The 16,892-nt window shown below is 44.5% G+C and overlaps 1 protein-coding gene across 1 annotated transcript in view; it reads left to right on the top strand.

Annotated features, from left to right (window-relative positions):
- Positions 1-541: 541 nt before the first annotated feature.
- The window catches only part of LOC115082285 (SEC14-like protein 5), a 76,807-nt gene continuing 60,456 nt past the window's right edge, over positions 542-16,892 (top strand). Inside the window, 2 exon segments of the mRNA XM_029586518.1 lie at positions 542-1,393; positions 6,199-6,256. The gene's annotated coding sequence lies outside the window, so the exon portion shown is untranslated.

Below are 16,892 nucleotides of genomic sequence, written 5' to 3' on the forward strand. Positions count from 1 at the left end.
AAGCTTGCCATACCATATTACAGAACTGACTCTCGGGACTCAAATAACAGCAACCCTATGAAACAGCAGTAACGCAAATACTACACCAGGCCCTAGAACATTAATACACCACCTACTGGGATAACAGAACAAGCCAGACTGCTACAAATCTCTACAGTGAAGTTACAGGCAGCAGCAATACTGCACCTCAGTTACACACAGACCTGGGTGTTTGCACGGAACATCCTCGCGCCGGGGCTCCCGTGACGACCTTGCTTCGGCGGGTCTTCTTAGCCACCCCACCAATCTCTACCTCTACCTCTACCGACACCGCCTTCCCAGGTGTGCCGAGAAGTTTAAAAACAAATAAATAAATAAAAGAATCACGTGATGGGAGCGGCCGGCCCACCGGGGGGAAGCGCGATCCTCCGATAGGGCAATCCGCCCCTCAGGAGGCGTGTCGTCTCGAGGGTCGGGGACGCGGCCTGCCAAGGGAAAAGGCGGGGCGGAGCGTTGAAGGGGGCGTGGCTAAGCGAGGGAGGCGGAACGGGGCGGAGCAGAGCGATGCCGGGTCGGTGCTCGAGCGAAGCAGCCGTGGAGCCGGAATAGGAGCGAGCAGCGGGTGGGCAGAGAGAGAGCGGGGGCCGGCGAGCGGCAGACGGGGGTGGCCGGCGAAGAAGAAGCGCTTCCGGATGGTTTTTGTCGCAAGGGTAGGGGGTTGCCGGCTGGGCTGGGTACCGATCCATCTCCCGGGCGGAGAGGGAAGGCGGGTGGCTCCTGTGCACCTATTAATAACTCCCCCTCCAGAAATAGCCATAAATGTCAGTAAGAATAAGTAGTAGTGCGGATAACAAACTGCAGGAAATCTGATAATTATTTGACAGCGCTAGTAAATTATTGATACAGTGGGTGGATTGCAATATGTATACTATTCGGTGACAAATAGAAATTAAAGAAAGAATAATTACATAATCAGCTATTCAATGCAAATCTAATAATCTGTGATAGATTTCTTTATAAAATGTTGTGCATCTTTTAATCCGTAATTTATTAAATACATTGCAACATCTAATAAATAATAGTACTAAACTGTGATCATTTTATAATAATAGAAAATATTGGGAGGAGATGAAGAGACTTGAGTATAGGCTTGGAAAATATATACTACAATGAAACCAAAGTGTGAGAAAGAATAAGGAGCAAGGGCATAGGCAGTTAGTAATGAATAACAGGACACGTCCTAGTATGACAGAGAAACATTAGGAGACTTGGAACGAGGCAGAACTCGACTGGGACACCAGGACTCCAGCCACAAAGACACAGCAAGGAGAGTCTGGCAGAGATGCAAAAGGAGAGCTGGTGTGAACCATCAGGCATTTGAGCCTGGACTGGAGGCAACAGCAATGAGGAGAAGGTGAGACATTAAAATGCTGGCATAAACTTTAGGAAATAAACCAGGATCTTGAAGCTGAGAGGAAGGAAAATAAGATATAGGGAAAATAGGGTGAGCTTAGACCTGGAGGAGAAATAGAAAGAGACAGGAAACCAAGTAGGGTGCATAGGAAATAGAATGAGATTGAAGAGCCAGAGGGAAGAGGAGTGGAGTCCTGACTCTGTTATTCAGAGGGGAGGAAGAAGACACTAAGGCTATGTGAAGTGAGTTAAGAGCCAGACAAGCCATGCAAAGAGAGGCCACAGATACAGAGGAGTCCAGAAAGTTAAAAAAAATGAAACTGGTGATTCTAAGAAGGTTAGAGTTAAAAGGAGGATAAGTAAAGGCAAGTATAGAGCAAGACAAAGATGAATGAGGAAGACTAGAACCGTTAGTGGAGAAAATCAGACGGGACAGAAGCACTGAGGACTTATCCCCATTCCTGAGCACCTCCATTTGGAATCACTTCATATGTTATTAGCTTCATTATGATATGCATGAACCTTTATATTTCTTTTCAGATGTGTAGAATCTGAGATGACCAACATTTGGATTTGGGTGAAAGAAGTGAAATGAACATACTTACTTATACTGTGCTGTCACTGCTAAGGGCAGGAAGCCTGAAGCACTTCCCCAGCCTTCAGCTGCCTCACTAAACCACTTTTGCAGCTCAAAACTACGGAATTCAGTTCAGAATGTGTAGTATTCTCAGGCTGCTACTGTGAAACCCTAAAAAATGCCAGTTAGGATCAAAATCAAGACAGTCTACAGATCTGAAGAGAGAGCACAATGTCATTAGAGAAAGTCAGAGCATCTGGGAAAGGAGCACCTTTGGCGATTGTGGTCAGAGCCCTGACATTCCTGGCAAATCCACTCCCCTGGCACTTCCACCCCAGGCACCAAGCAGCAAACACCTTGCGCAAGCAGGCTGCAGCTTTATTAAACTCAGTAATAGACTGTGCGAACTTGAGCCAAATTTAGAAAAAGCAAAAGCTCCCGAGTGGTTGCCAAAGCTGTTTGCCCATCAGTGGACCGGCTGGGCAGACTCCATCACCGCAAGGCTTGCCGTGGAAACAGCTAAGCTGCAGACGTCTATTCCGCTGCCCAGGGCCCCTGGCAGAACACCGGGTAGGCTGCCCCTTTTCTGGGCTTGACTGCCCACAGCTCGCTCCGCCCAGGGTTCCAGAGGTCACTCGGTGCCGCACCATCTGCCAGCCATGCAGATTAGTGATGGTATGACCCCCCCCCCCCCCCCCCCCGGCTGCTGCAAGACGTGCTCCAGGCTTCTTGCTGGTGAAGGAGCGGCTTCTCTCTCCCCACAGTAGCAGCCGCCCAGCTGAGTTCCTTCTTTAAGCTGACATCTCCAACACAGATCACGCTCCAGCTCCTTGTTACCTATCTTTTTCTCTCCCTGCACCCTTCCTTGTGAACTCCATTTATCAAGCAAGTCACTCTTCTCTGTACCCTTTTCCTCCATTGCCCACTCCTGACTCCGCGCTTTCCACCTTGCTGTGCCATATGCCTGGAATAAACTTCCTGAGTCGGTGCATTATGCTCCCTTTCTGGCCATATCCAAATGTAGTCTAAAAACGCATCAAGATTGCTTTCACATCCTAACCAGTAACCGCTTCTCTACAATAAATGCACTTCCCATAGAACTGTTTGACATGTATGTTTTGTGTTAACTAGATTGTAAGCTCCATGGTCCTGGGACTCTCTCTTCTGTGTATCCGTACAGAGCTGCATATGTTTTGTAGCACTTTAGAAATGCTAAATAGTAGTAGTATAAATAGTAGGGGTGTGCATTCGGATTGACCGCATTAGTAAAACGCAACTCATATTTTTTTTTTACTTAAAAAATTGATTCGACATAAACGATCGGATTTCCCACATATCGAACATAGATATGTTCGATATGTGGGAAATCGCGATTGTTGAGCCAAAATAAAAATATAAACCCCCTCACCCTCCTTAATCCCCCCCCCGACTTACCACAACTCCCTGGTGATGGAGCGAGGAGTGAGGACGCCATTTCTGCAATCCTTGGCGAGAAGCATGTGACGTCGGCGGCACGTCGAGTGACGCCGGCGTCACGTGATTCCCGGCTCGTTCGCGCCGGACGGCTCGTTCGGCCCAAAAAGAACTTTTGGCCAGCTTGGGGGGGCCTCCTGACCCCCCCAAGCTGGCCAAAAGTTCTTTTTGGGCCGAACGAGCCGTCCGGCGCGAACGAGCCGGGAATCACGTGGCGCCGCGTCACTCAGACGCGACGTCACGTGATTCCCGGCAAGTTCGCGCCGGACGGCTCGTTCGGCGCGAACAAGCCGGGAATCACGTGACGCCGACGTCACGTGATTCCCGGCTCGTTCGCGCCGGACGGCTCGTTCGGCCCAAAAAGAACTTTTGGCCAGCTTGGGGGGGTCAGGAGGCCCCCCCAAGCTGGCCAAAAGTTCTTTTTGGGCCGAACGAGCCGTCCGGCGCGAACGAGCCGGGAATCACGTGACGCCGGCGTCACTCGACGTGCCGCCGACGTCACATGCTTCTCGCCAAGGATTGCAGAAATGGCGTCCTCACTCCTCGCTCCATCACCAGGGAGTTGTGGTAAGTCTGGGGGGGGGGATTAAGGAGGGTGAGGGGGTTTAATTTTTTTTTTGCACATATGTACATATACCCAACTCATTGGATTTTTTTTATGTCCATATTGGCCGCAAGTGGGACCCCCTTTCGGACATAAAAAATATGAACATAAAATTTTGCTCTGCACATCCCTAATAAATAGATCCCTTGGCTTGCGAGCCTGTGGCCAGTCCAAGGTAGTCCTTGGACTGGCCTTGGGCTTCCCCCTTGATAATTTCACCCCCCCCTCCTGGTTAGCATTATTAAACCGATCCTGTACATTTGAGCAGCTGGATTCTGTCCTTACTGTATAGCCCCCATATTTCTGTTGTCGCTTAAATTTAAAAAGAAGTTTACAAAGGGAGAATATCTGAAGGTGGAGAGAAGAAATATGAAAAAAATAAGCTTAGGCTTAAGAAGTGGCAGAAAGAGAAGAGAAGCAGGTGAGATGCGATCGTAAAATCCTTAAGTGCTTATTTCAAGAGACTTCAGAAACCAAATGTAGTTGAGCCAGGATGGAGGAAGCGGTGACTGCCCATTGATGGGATTTGGGACAGGAAAGGGAAAGGTTCAGAGTCCGAGAAGCGGCCTGTTTTATGGAGGAGGGAACAGAAACAAGGATTTGGAAAGGGAAAAACAAAATAAACCATTCAATATGGAAAAGACAGGAAAACTGCAGGAAATTTGACATCTTTTAAAAAGGAGAAAGTTCTAGGGGTTCTCTTTTGCAGACGAGTGAGACAATCTAGCCGTAGAATAAGAGGGCAGGGAATTTGAAACAGAGCTGCATCTCCTTCCTTTGAATCAAAACCTGTGCTTTCTAACTTAAACATGAGTGTTTGTCAACACTGTCCTGAGTTAAAGGGCTACTTTTGGGATTAGTAAACTGTGAATTTGAAAATTGTAGAGGTTTCCAGTCTTGACACACAATGCAAAATCTGCAGACTGGGGCAATAGAATTGGCCCATTTCACACCATCTCCTGCTGACTCTCTGCCACTTTGCCTGCCTCTAGCCTAGCACCACAGTCCTTAAGAAATAGTCGGCCATTTTGGGCTGGCACACTGTGGCTCTAACATCATCACACTCCTTAAAAAGTTTAGAACGTTTACTTAAATAATGAAAGGATGAAAGAAAGATAAACAGGTTGCAGCAATAGCACTTGGATTGCAAGATTTACTTTCCTGGGATTTTCAAATTCCCATTTAACCAAGCATTACATTTTCCATTTTTTAACCTCTCCCTTGCTAAAGTCCTACCCAACCTTTTCCCTTACCTCCATGTTAATTAACCTCTACCTGCCGTTTTTACACTTCTTCTCTAGCAGGCTGTCACCCTTTTCCCTTACCTCCATGTTAATTAACCTCTACCTGCCGTTTTTACACTTCTTCTCTAGCAGGCTGTCACCCTTCTTGCACATTAGCATTCTTTGCCCTCCATCATTGATCTCCCTGCTTAAATGGCTCCAGAAACCCCACCAGCCCGCTGAGCACTGTTGTTGGCTGACTGGGGCCTGCCAATGTAGCGGCACCTGGTCCCTCTCCTGGGATTTGAATACATTGCCTCCTTGATATGTGCAGGCCCAGACAGATGGGGGGGCATGAGAAGCTGGATTCCCTGCATCATGGCTTAGAGACCTGTGCCATAAACCACAGAGCTGGCCAACACATTGCCATCCTTGTTCTGTAAACCTGGATGAGGAGCCTTCTCCCAGTTTTCCTTGAAAGCTTGACTATAGAATAGATGTCACACTTCTGCTTCCTGCAGGTGCCACTCCTTCCTGTACCACCAAGAACCTCCCCTGGGTCCTTGTTCCCATATGTTTAATATGTGTTCCCATGCTATTTCTCCCTTGGTCAGGCTGCTGTGTGTCAGTGTGTGAGCTCAGAGCTCGTCTCTGTTTACCTCTGACAGGTATCAGCATTACAGCATCCCGTTGCTGCATTGTGTTACATCAGGTTGCTGCCTTAGAGTTCACCGGCTGTTATATGACATGGTTCGTTCTGTCTCAGCATGTTCTTGTTACCTCTGCTGCTTTGGGTTCTAGGGTTTCTTAAGTGGCTGTCATTCTACTGTTTTGGACCTTATTAACAAAAATTATTTTTTTAAAAGGCCAAGCTTAAATTCTCTAAATGTCCTGTAACTGTTCCACAGCTGTCATGTTCTCTCTTTCAGAAGAGCCGGTAGTTGCATGAAAATATTCAGTTGACAGTAACCTTCAAGCTTCATTCAGGTACGTCCACATTTTTCACTTGTTGAGTGCTCATTGGTTGTGATGTCTCAGTCCCTGTCTCCTCCCTTCTCTCACCTCTGTATCTTGGAGCACACTCGGGTTGTGTTACATTCTGTCACAGTGGCTTGAGATAGAGAAACGTCTGATAGAGGCTGTGGTGTTGCTTTATTAACTCTTCAGTGAGCTCCAGCGCTGCTCCTGCTTCCTGAGCTGTCCTCTGGCTCTGTGCATTGCTTGCTCTAGTGTGAACTGGAATTTGAGTGGGATAAGATCACGGACTTCTGGCTGGCTGAGGCACTTCTGGTATTCGCAGAGGTTTGACAGAGAAATCAGGGGGCATCACATCAAACTGGATTTAAAACACGCAAGTTCACCATTTCTTTTAAGTTTAATTTCACTGTTTGTAAAAGAATATTCTTTTTCTGTAATACTGTTGTATCTTTGTCATGAGGTCAAAGAAGAGAATGCATTCATGTAGAGAATGCATGAAGACTTGTCTTTAAACTATAGTATAGGCGGTCAGAGATACAAAGTTGCAAACGTCTGTATCCCTGACTACCTATAGGGCAGTTCTCTGAAACTTTGTATTTCTAACCACGTCTATGAAAATCTGTCTGTTTCCATATCGGTGAAGATCTGTGCGATCTCCTGCTCTGTCCATGCTGATGTAGCCAGTGCGAAACATGGCTTTGACAGGGGACCACCATCACAATTAACTGTTTCACTGCTTCCAAATGCAAGATAAGTCTGCCTGATAATTATACTGAGTGAATAAAAATTCCTTCTACTTCAGTATGGTTTCTGTGCCTGTAGATGGTTCATCTGACCTGACACTCCCTTGTATTACTTGGATTTGTCCGTCGATGTGTCTCTTGTTCCCCACTTGTTCAGTGGAACAAAGAGTTGTGTTTAAGGTGTTTTGTACAGTGTTTAACGTACATTGAACTTGGATTCCTAAGTATCTGGCTGACCTTCTGGTAGATAATGTTCCTTTAAAGCGATTGTGTTCTTCACAACAGGCATTACTGGTTATGCTAGGGCTGAATAAAATCAAGCTTTCGGTGCCTTGGCATAGGGTTTTCAGTTACTGTGCGCCATGGTTATAGAACTCTGTTTTATTGGATCTGTGAATTGAATTGAATTATCTCTCTTTTCAAAAAAAAAAAAGTTAAAATTGTTGCTTTTGTGGAAGCTTTTGAGGGGACTCAATAAATAATGCTTATGGTTTTTGAGTTTAGTAGTTAATTTTAGTGACAGAGGAAAATTGGAGAAGGTGAATGATGTCTGTGGGTTGTGGATGGGAGATGGGATGGATGGATTCTTTAGAAATGTTTTTTGTGTATGGTAAGCATTCTTTTTTTGGTTTAGACAGATTTAGTGCTATATAACTCACTCTGGGCTGAAGGGGTAGGGGAAGAAATGAAGTTTAACTAACTAATTAAATAAATAAGACTAATAGTCGAGTTTGAAAGTAATGGCATGATGGCATTTATTTATTTATTTATTTATTTATTTATTTATTTAAAACATGGAAGGATCTTGCTTGGATGATGACAGAGTTATAGGAGGAAATGCTAGGATTTCAAGGAGGGTTGACATAAGAACATGCCATACTGGATCAGACCAAGGGTCCATTAAGCCCAGCATCCTGTTTCCAACAGTGGCCAATCCAGACCATAAGAACCTGGCAAGTACCCAAACTCTAAGTCTATTCCATGTTACCGTTGCTAGAAATAGCAGTGGCTATTTTCTAAGTCAACTTAATTAATAGCAAGTAATGGACTTCTTCTCCAAGAACTTATCCAATCCTTTTTTAAACACAGCTACACTAACTGCACTAACCACATCATCTGGCAACAAATTCCAGAGTTTAATTGTGCGTTGAGTGAAAAAGAACTTTCTCCAATTAGTTTTAAATGTGCCACATGCTAACTTCATGGAGTGCCCCCTAGTCTTTCTATTATTTGAAAGAGTAAATAACCGATTCACATTTACCCGTTCTAGACCTCTCATGATTTTATAGACCTCTATCATATCCCCCCTCAGCTGTCTCTTCTCCAAGATGAACAGCCCTAACCTCTTTAGTCTTTCCTCATAGGGGAGCTGTTCCATTCCCTCTGTCAGTTTGGTCACCCTTCTCTGTAGCTTCTCCATCGCAACTATATCTTTTTTGAGATGTGACGACCAGAATTGTACACAGTATTCAAAGTGCAGTCTCACCATGGAGCGATATAGAGGCATTATGACATTTTCCATTTTATTCACCATTCCCTTCCTAATATTCCCAACATTCTGTTTGCTTTTTTGACTGCCGCAGCACACTGAACCGATGATTTCATTGTGTTATCCACTATGACACCTAGATCTCTTTCTTGGGTGGTAGCTCCTAATATGGAACCGTGTGGAGTAATGGCAGCACCTAGGGAGATTTTTTTTTGTTTTGTTTTGTTTTTTGTTTTTTTTTATTAAAGTTTACACAAGAAATTCTGAAATCACCACATGAAAAAAACAAAACATATACTTTTAAAGTAATACAAAGATCATTCAAGAAGCAAGTCCCCAAAACTGAAGGAGGCCATCATATAAAAGATTTAGTCCCCTAACAGGGAAAAGAAGAGATCAATCAAATATTAAAGGCCTTAAAGCCACCCAGACCCTTCTCAAACTAACCAGTCTCCATAGGAAATGTTTCTAAATGTGAAGGGTCAGAAAAAACAAACAGTATTTTGATAAGGAAACACTTGCAAGAAATGTAAGAAAGAGTATGGCACAGAGAGCCAGCACCCTTTGCCTCAACTGTAGGAATTGCGCTCTCCGAAGTTGAATAGTTCATGAAACATGTGGAAACACTAGAATTTTCAGACCTCAAAACAACAATTCTTTATTCTTAAAATATTTCTGAAGAACCTAACTTTTAGCACAAAATGATACCAATAGCGTTGGGCTAGTTGGAATATCATCTACGAATGCTTCCAAATCAGGGCTCACAGGAAGCAAGGTGGATAGGGAGGATCTGAGTTGTCAAAGTAATGTCTGGACTGATGGCAGTGTTTGGAATATAGGAAATGACATCACTGCAGGGAAGAAATGGTTCCTGAGAAAATGCCCGAACACGGGGAAGAATTTAATTAAGGGGAGCATGAAAAAAATACACATTTGGGGGTGGGTCAGGGTGGCGAGCTGTGGGGATTGATTCTATAGATTGAGTATATCTCATGCACAGTTCTGTTTACGTTTTGCAATTTCTGGTCAGAGGCTATGATCAGGGGCTGAAAATTGATAAGGAACGGAGTAAATTACATGAACCTAGGGGAATGAAATCTTACAAAGTTACACATTTTCCTACTCTGCCTTTCTGATATTTTATACTTAAGGGGTTACTCTTTCACACTTTCTCTGGTCCGTGCTTCCTGGTTTTAAGGGTTGGGGTACAGGTTAAAAAAACACTGTTTGGCAGCATCTCTAGTGCAGAGCTTTCCAAGAGCTTTCTCCAGTGCTCAGTGCAGTAGCTCAGGTGACTTGACTTCAAGGTAATTAACTGAATCACAGCTCCGTAAGCCATGGAGACAGAGGACTATTTCACAATCCCTGTCTTTCGGGATTCACTTAATGATGTCCATCATTAATCACATGGACAACTGATATAAATGTTTGTTCTGTTTCATTGCTAAATTCTATTGTTGTTACAATGTATTTGACTACTTTGGGTCGAATGTTTGTTTGAGGAAGGCAATAGAGAAATGCAACCTACCATAACATAACAAAAGGAGATTCCTGTGCAGTGATTACAAATGACCCCTCTATAGTGCTGGGCTCTGTTTCCCTCCTGGCTGTTAATGGAATGACAGTGTGAAGACCCCACATGCCCTGACACTCAACAGCACTTCCACCTAGGACCTAGTCTTAAAACTGTGATCCTAGGATTACCCTCCTAACCCATTGTTAAAGAAGCAGGCTCTCATTGCTGAACCTATAGACCAAAATAATACATCAATATCAGGAGTGCATCCTTAAAATATAAATACATTAATGATACAATAGCATATAATCAGTCTGGATTTTGTAACTCAAGCCACCCCACTTGTGCTAAGGTGGGATAATCCACTAATCCATTTGCTCAATTAACTTCACATAATGATAATAGTCAAACACATTTAAACAAGCCCTCATATAAGTCGAGCCCACCTAACATCCCCAATGGATTATACCAAAGCCCCCAAACTCTAAGCACCTAGTCACTCCTGGAGGAACTCCCAAAGGGACAACCCCCATTAGATTCACCCCTTTGGGAATGACCTACCCGGAGGCAACCTGCCCCTGTGATGGGGAATTCATTTGGTTTCCTAGTACCTCCCATTGAGATACAGCAGGAAGCTGCACCCTTAAAAAAATCCTCCTTGGCTACCAGTGGTACTGGCTGGCCCTTTCCAGGAGCAGGGCTGTAAGCACAGTAAACCCAACTTTTACATGTCCTGAGACAAGAATACAGGCCTGTGGGGTAATACCGAGCCATTAATCCAGCAGCAGAGGCTTGTTCACCTTATTAGGCCTACCCACATTTGCAAACTGATGCCACAGATCACTGTCCTGTACATAACAAGAATCGGTTTCGCAAGAAGTATTAATTGCTTTCATTTAGGAGTAGTTATATATATATTACATCCATTTCAAAGCACTGTAGGTTTTGTGACCATTCTTTTAAAATTTGATAGCGTGGGAGCTGTTCTGATATTAGTGGGAAGGGTGTAAGTAGTTGGATTACATTTGTTTCTTTTGTTACGATCCCGGTCACTAGACTAGTGACCGGGAGCTTACCTCTCTCACCCGCGCTGCGAACCGCCGGGTTCGGGGCCCTCCACGCGGCTTGGCAGCGGCGTCTCCACGAGGGAGACGTCGCCGGAGACTCCTCCCCTCGGCGAGGGAACGCGCGCGCGCGAAGGGCAGCGTTTTGTGCTGTCAGCACCCGGATGTGCTGACACGCCCCCCGTGACGTCAGACGCCGACCGGGGGATTTAAACCGGGCTCTTTCCTCACCAAAGTGCCTTGCAACAAGGTTCCTTCTTTGAAGAGCTAGTTGCCGTCGTTCCTGTTCCCCGCTGATTGCCTGCCTGCCTGCTTGATTCCTGCCTGGTTCCTGGATTCCTGCTTGTCTTCAGCCTGCCTTGATTCCGGTTTGTAACTCCGATTCCTGCTTGTCTTCAGCCTGCCTTGACTCCGGTCCGTGACTCCGATTCCTGCTTGTCTTCAGCCTGCCTTGACTCCGGTCCGTGACTCCGATTCCTGCTTGTCTTCAGCCTGCCTTGACTCCGGTCCGTGACTCCGATTCCTGCTTGTCTTCAGCCTGCCTTGACTCCGGTCCGTGACTCCGCTTCCTGCTTGTCTTCAGCCTGCCTTGACTCCGGTCCGTGACTCCGATTCCTGCTTGTCTTCAGCCTGCCTTGACTCCGGTCCGTGACTCCGATTCCTGCTTGTCTTCAGCCTGCCTTGACTCCGATTCCTGCTTGTCTTCAGCCTGCCTTGACCCCGGTCCGTGACTCCGATTCCTGCTTGTCCGCAGCCTGCCTAGACTCCGGTTCGTATTCCACTCCTGGGCTTCTCCGTCCTCGCCTAAGTCCCAGCGGTCCGGGTCCCTACGGGCTCCTCCCGGGGGGACCTCGGGCTTCCAGGGCGAAGACTCCTAAGTCCTAGCGACCCGGGCTCCCACAGCTCCTCTGGAGGAGTCACGGGTTTCCGGGTGAAGCTCCATCTGCCCAGTGGGAGTTCTGCCTCCCGACTGCCCCCTCGGGTCAGTCGGCCTAAGGATCCACTTCCGGATTTCGTCCTTCGTAACATCTTTATAATGGTATAATTTATGCTGTTTGGCTGCCCTACTGCAGCTGGTAAAACACGATGCCCTCAGAAACTGCTAAATTCTCTGCAGGCTGCGATGCTTTTTATTGGTTCAGTATTATCCCAAGATAATGGTGTGTTATATTTGCAAAGTGGGCTTCAGATGTGACATCAAAAAGAGGGATCTACATGATTTCAAAAGTTCACGTACATCATTAACTTTGTGCGATTCTCAATTCTGGGCCAGTAAAAGGGATCACAGCCTGTAAAAAGTTTGGCTTTCTCCAGGGTCAATATGGTCACTAAAACTCTGCCCACCAGAAGTTGGCAAATGTGAAGAATTTGTTCAGCTTTTGAGTCTTTAGTGACTTTCAGTCCACTGCAAGAATAATCCAGTGTAAATTGTCACCTGTGGAATCTAAGTGGCAACTTTCATTCTGGCGTGCAGGCTACACATGTGATTGTATTTGCCAGCTCGCGCACATGGATGCATCCATTTTATAAACATACGCGAGTATATGCACACATGTTATAAAATCGGCTGGACGTGCATACATGTGTACACGATTTTATATGGACATGCTCATGTGTGCACAAATGCCACATCTACTGCCTAAGTGGGGGATTTTGTAAGATTCATGCACTGACACCAATACCCATTTCCCCAGTCCATTCCCAGTTCACCCAGTAAAAGAATAGGATTTCCTTATTCCCCTAGATAACTAGCTTTTCTTTTCCCTTACCTGCCTCCATCCTTAAAACCCTGCTGAGTAGCCTAGTTTTTTTCCCCTACTTACACCTCCTCCATAGCAGGAGTAAAGTTACGTGGTAGGGGACCCCAGCGCACACGTACTTATGCGCACATTTCTAGGTTCGGACCCAAACTGCCCATGTCCTGCCCAGACTCCACCCACCCCGCCCCACCCATTTTTTGGCCTTTTGGATTTGTGTGCGTACCGGGAGATTCACGCATACTTGGGCATTTTTAAAAATCTGCGCAGCATGCGCTGGCCCAAGACACATGCATATCTCCTGGTTTTCAGCTCGAAAAGACAAAGCAAGGGAATGTTTGTTAAATCTCTAGGGAAACCTCATATAGTGCCACTAAGGGCTACAACCTGTTATGCACAGCTCTAGAAGCGCCAGGGCTTTTTAATCATTGGAATCCCAGAGAAAATGATTCTTTGAAAAGCTATCATATGCATAGGTGCAAAAATGTGTGTATATATACTGTACTATTGTATATAATTAACCTCCTTTTTCTCTTTCTATTTTCCCCCTCCCAGTTATCAGCCCCTGTTAATTGTAACTGCATCTCTTCTTCACGTTTATTTATGTTTTTGGTTGTTTCTTCACACCCCTGTTTCATGTAAACCGGCATGATGTGAATGCTTTCATGAATGCCGGTATAGAAAAACCTTAAATAAATAAATAAATAAATAAATAAAAATGCACTATATGAGGTTTCCCTAGAGATAGTCCCTTGCTTTGTCTTTTTGAGCTGAATCTCTTGCATTTTTGATATTTAAATATTTTCAGCGATACTGGATTTCTTATTTTTTTGGTATCTCCTGGTTTTTTTGCAGGCATAGGGCTTTTAAAATCTACCCCTTAGATTTCTACACCATTTCCTTCCATTTATATAGTCAAATTCTACTTGCATTTTTTGATTAGACTTTCAGTAAAGGGCATGTGCTTACTTGTTTTTTATATTTTCGACCATCAGTGTGCAAATTACAAATTTAGATGATGTAATGTGATGCCAGAGATACACAGACTAAATATTCCTGTGCATCGAGAGACCAATATTCAGTAGTGCGAGGAGCTGCTGATTAGGCCCTCTGCTGATTATAGCCGGATAAAGTCTTAGTTAGCCAGGTAAACTCATCCAACTACCTTTAGGACTGTCCTCCAACACGATGAGACTTAATTGGATAAGTTATCCGACTAATACTGAATATCGGTTAGCTGGGTAACTTTTTTTTTTTTTTATTTGTTCAACTTTTTCAAATACATAACAAGGAACAACCTTGCAAGGAAATACAGAAACATAATTATTTTGAAAATTATACATACATTCATTCATTCATGTATACACTGTTTACTTAACGAAATTTTAACTTCTATATGTTTTTCATTGGAAATCAGGGTGGGGGGAGGAGGAAGGAAGAAAAGCAAAGGAGAATTAAAGGCAATACATAATCCATCATTTGCGACTATTTAACGCTCTGCCTTATTATTGACCCCCATTATTCACGGTCTAGGCCCTCCCATCTAAGAATTGTCTCAATTGTTCGGGCATGAAAAAAAAATATGTATTTCCAGCTGATTTTACAAAGCATTTGCAAGGAAACCGTAAGAGGAAACGCGCCCCCTTGGCCAAGCCCTCTGGGCGCATAGTTGTTGCAGCTAAGTCCTGAACTTAGCTGGACTAACCATTCGAATCTTGACCCCAGGGATTCTAAAATTCCTCCAGATCTTTCTCAGTAGGGACAAAACGTAATTGCTGTGTATATCCCCCCCCCCCTCCCCAGCCCACAAAATACTTCTCTATCTCTTCTTCCCACTCCTTGCGCCACTATGGAGCCCTCTCACTGTCTTCCCCCAACCCCCCACAGGGCTGTCCCTGTGATCCAGGGCTGAACCTAGTGGTGGGTGAGAAGGGCACTTGCTTGAGATGCAAAGCCCCTTTAGGGCAGAAAAATGCCTGAAATGCACATGTGGGCTGGTGGCAGATGAAAAGCTGGAACCATGGTGAGGATGGAGAGGGTGCAAATATGCTTGCCTACCTTAAGGCACTAAAATGCTAAGCTGTGATGCTCTTCTTCTCAGCAGCTCTCTCCCTATCCTCCTCCACTGCCCCCATCCCAGCAGCCCTCTTACACTCCTCCACGTCTCACTTTCATGTTTCTGATGACAAATGTTGGTCTATGAAATTTCATCAGACTCTTGCACATTCCAATTTGTTGTCAACAGCAATGCACAGTAAATATTCCATAGTTTCTGAATGCACAAGTGTGGATATCTGTCTAGTTCATCACCTGGATCTTTAGAGTTCAAAGTTTGTACAGGAAAGGGCTAAGGTTTAGAAACTTCTCTGCTCCTTAATCTATTTTATCTTTCCCCAGCTCATTATAATTCTTAAACATTTTTTTTCCCAGTAAGAAAGGTCTTAATGCTCTGTATCCCCATTTCAGTTGCATGGAAAAGGTTTCCGTTACGTCCTCTCAAATCCACATACTGCAGTACCCCTTGGATTTGTGCCATACTGACTAAATGATTGCACCTATTGCGATTACATTTTCTGCACAAAGGAGATTTAACAAAGGAGTCAATTAATTTTCTCCCATTGTAAAATGTTTTTAATAAGTACCTGAACAGTCACATAACCCAGTAATTACTATGTGCAAAAGTGACAGCCATTTGTAGCCTTGTATTCACTTTTGAGGGTATGGTCACCGGATGCTATATCCTCTCTTAACTTCAACATATGCCTTAATATAGCTCTTCTTCATCTACTTTCCAAAAGAAAGGAAGGCTTAAGAGATCAGTAGCTCTGTGTGCTAGAATATGTGTGTAGAATTTTCAGGATATGGCAGGAAGGCACATAAAAGGATTCCGCACAAGTGAGCATTTAGCTCTGGATGGAACTCCTTGTTAGTAAGGAGAAGATAGCTTAATATTATGCAAGAAAATGTTTATAAATAAAGGGATACATTTACTAAGCACGAAAAGGGTAAAATGCAAACAAAACAGCATTTATCACATGATATTCCCATATCATGCAATTTTTTATTATTATTAGCTTTTATATATCGACATTTGTGGGTACATCCTGCCAGTTTACAATATAACTGAAGGAGGAAATTACAAAAAACCAGGGTGGGGGGAAGAGGGAGCAGATAGGAAGAGAGAAGGGGCGAGAGAAGAGAGGGAAAAAACAGGAAGAGGAGAAAAGGAACAGTACCTAATGAAAAACAACTGAGGAAACATAATAATTGCATTGCAAATTATATACTCAATAAGGGACAGTGTGTAAAACTTTTCCACTGTGAATAATCTTATATAACTTATACATTCCAAAAAGTATTATATACAATAATAACAAAAGGTATTATATACAATAATATACATTATCTTTAACTAGTACATACAGGCGACACTATATATGACATTACAAATTATGTGTTCAGAAAGGCAACTATATATAGACTAGCAGGGTTGCTATAGGGAAAAGAAAGGGTTAAAGGAAAGCCGGGGGGGGGGGGGGGGGGGGTAACTAAGGAGGTGCAGAGAAATGGGAGACAGAACAGAGGATAATTAAAAGGAATAAAGGAGAAGGCTGTGAGTACGTTGATGACAAGGGCTCTTTCTCTGAAGGAGTAGAGGGAGCAGGGGGACTATGTGGGATCCGGATCAGGGTAGGCCATTTTAAAGAGCCGTGTTTTAACCCTTGTTTTGAATTTCCGAATGCATGGTTCTAGTCGGAGCTCAAGTGGCATAGTGTTCCAGAGGGAGGGGCCTGCAATGGATAGGGCTCTTTCTCTGGTAGAAGTGTGGTGAGCACATTTAAGGGAAGGGGTGTGAAGGGTTCCTGAGAGTGCGGTTCTAGCAGGACGATTGGAGGAGCAGAATCGAAGAGCATCCTCAAGCCAGGAGTGATTGTGGTTGTGCAGGGAGTTGTGAATAATGGTGAGGGTTTTGTATCTGATGCGGGAGGAGATGGGAAGCCAGTGGAGTTCCTTGAGAATAGGGGTAATGTGGTCAGCTTTACGTGTATTTGTAAGGATTCTTGCCATCGCATTCT

Source organism: Rhinatrema bivittatum, unplaced genomic scaffold (genome assembly GCF_901001135.1).
Source record: "Rhinatrema bivittatum unplaced genomic scaffold, aRhiBiv1.1, whole genome shotgun sequence".
Lineage (NCBI taxonomy): Eukaryota > Metazoa > Chordata > Amphibia > Gymnophiona > Rhinatrematidae > Rhinatrema > Rhinatrema bivittatum.